The sequence below is a fragment of the Apteryx mantelli genome, unplaced genomic scaffold (assembly GCF_036417845.1).
Source record: "Apteryx mantelli isolate bAptMan1 unplaced genomic scaffold, bAptMan1.hap1 HAP1_SCAFFOLD_20, whole genome shotgun sequence".
Taxonomy (NCBI): Eukaryota; Metazoa; Chordata; class Aves; order Apterygiformes; family Apterygidae; genus Apteryx; species Apteryx mantelli.
The window spans coordinates 9,161,546-9,163,949 of NW_027118553.1; positions in this window are offsets into that span (position 1 = coordinate 9,161,546).

The following is a 2,404-nucleotide window of genomic DNA, read 5'->3' on the forward strand; positions in this document are numbered from 1 at the left end:
TGTAGAGGGAAGGGACCAGTCCATGGTGACAGCTGGCTGCCACCCTCACAGGAGAGGGGTGTGAGATCATATCCTGACTGTGGCCACAGGAGCTGAGATCTCTTAAGGGACACGGGACCCACGGTCTGGCCACACCTGTACTCGTTGGAGCCTGACTCTGTGCCCCTGAGCTCCCTTGGTGACTGCACCAAAAGAGACACTGCAAAGGGAAACTCTCCTCATTGCACTGGGGGCATCCAGGGAGCTCAGACTAGCGGGCTCGGAGGTTCTCCCATCTCTGCTGATGAAGGCGGAAGCCTGGCTTCCTGCTTCAACACGGTCTCTCAATCAGATTCAAATGAGAGATTCCTGAGGACAAGTGGCACAAAGCAAAATATTTATTTCTTTTAGGAGAATGTAACAGAGAAAAGTAAGTAAGAAAGAAAGATATGAGCAACACCTAGCTATGTTGCCAAATACCCTGGGAATGAGGAGCAGATGCGCATGGGACAGTTATTAGTGCTGACATTGAACCTACTGAACCAGTTTCCTGAGTGCGTCTTTGAGCTCCTTGTTCCTCATGCTGTAGATGAGGGGGTTCACTGCTGGAGGCACCACTGAGTACAGAAAAGCCAACGCCAGATCCAGAGCTGGGAAGGAGATGGAGGGGGGCTTCAGGCAGACAAAAATTACAGTGCTGACAAACAGGGAGACCACGGCCAGGTGAGGGAGGCACATGGAAAAGGCTTTCTGACGGCCCTGCTCAGAGGGGATCCTCAGCACAGCAGTGAAGATCTGCACGTAGGACAGCACAATGAAAACAAAACACCCAAAGCCTAAACAAATACTAATCACGAGTGTCCAAACCAACCCGAGGAAGGATTCTGAGCAGGAGAGCTTGAGGATCTGGGGAACTTCACAGAAGAACTGCTCCACAACATTGCCTTTGCAGAGTGGTATTGAAAATGTTTTAGCAGTGTGCATCACAGAATTGAGAAAACCACTGGCCCAGGCAGCTGCTGCCATTTTGACACAAGCTCTGCTGCCCATGATGGTCCCATAGTGCAGGGGCTTGCAGATGGCGACAAAACGGTCGTAAGCCATGACTGTGAGAAGAGAATACTCAGCCAAAAGGAAAAAGACATAGAAAAAGACCTGGGCAGCACATCCCAAGTAGGAAATGGCCCTGGTATCCCACAGGGAATTGGCCATGGATTTGGGGATGGTGGTGGAGATAGTGCCAAGGTCGAGGAGGGAGAGGTTGAGGAGGAAGAAGTACATGGGGGTGTGGAGGCGGTGGTCGCAGGCTACAGCTGTGATGATGAGGCCATTGCCCAGGAGGGCAGCCAGGTAGATGCCCAGGAAGAGCGAGAAGTGCAAGAGCTGCAGCTCCCATGTGTCCGCTAATGCCAGGAGGAGGAACTCGTTGAGGGAGCTGCTGTTGGACATTTGATCCTTTGCGGCACAGGGGGACTGTCTGAGGAAGAAGAGACATTGACAAGTTAGGACAGACTTCTCTTAGCAAAAATTTCTCATAGCCTCCCCCAAACACACACACGTTACTTCTCCCCATCTCAGCAGCACCGTCCTTGAGCTCCATGTTTTGAGGTCTGGTTTGTGCTGGCTGAGTTTGCTGTGAGGAGCAGGGGCCTCTGCCCATGGGCTCCAGAGGAGTCAGCCCTGACCTACAGCACTGCTGACATGGGAACAGAGGTGACTACACTGTTATATTCCCAGTTCCAGTCAGAGTTAATCCACTCATGATGTTGAAGGCATTTTCAGCACCTTCCCTTCCACTTGTAAATAATGTGGTTCATGAATAGTTTTAAGGCTTCTTTGGTTTCCTTTAGCTGACCCTGTCACACCGGAGGAGGATTCTTGGCAGTAGAAACCCTCAGCATTGCTGCTGCACTCAGATTCAAATCACAGCACCTGTGATTCTGGAGAGGCAAAAGGATTGACTCTGGCTTGAGTGCAGAGGGAGCAGAGCTGGCCTGTCCAGCTGCCTTGTTCTCAGCTGCCCTGTGCTCGCATCGCGGAGGTGGAGGACAGTTGCACTCATGTTGCCCGAAAAAGAAAAGACACTGCGGAGAGCAGAGGAATGCACTTGCAAAGTGCCCATCAGCACTCTTTCTGAGGGGATGGGAGGCAGGTCTCAGCCCTCCCCTTCTAGACAGCAACACATCAGGCTCCTTCCAGCTGCCCACATCCAGCCTCCCAGCAGCATGTCTCAGTGTGGCCTCAGGATCTAGGTGGCTTCTCCCTGGGGCACCTAGATAACACGCAGCTGCAATGGGAGAGCTGTGTCCTTGTGGAGGGCAGCTTGCAGCCCAGCCAGACACCCCAGGGAAATGGCGGAAAGTCCTAAGGATGGGGTGTCCTGACAAGAGAGTTGGCTCATTTCCAGACCCCCCACACTGCATTG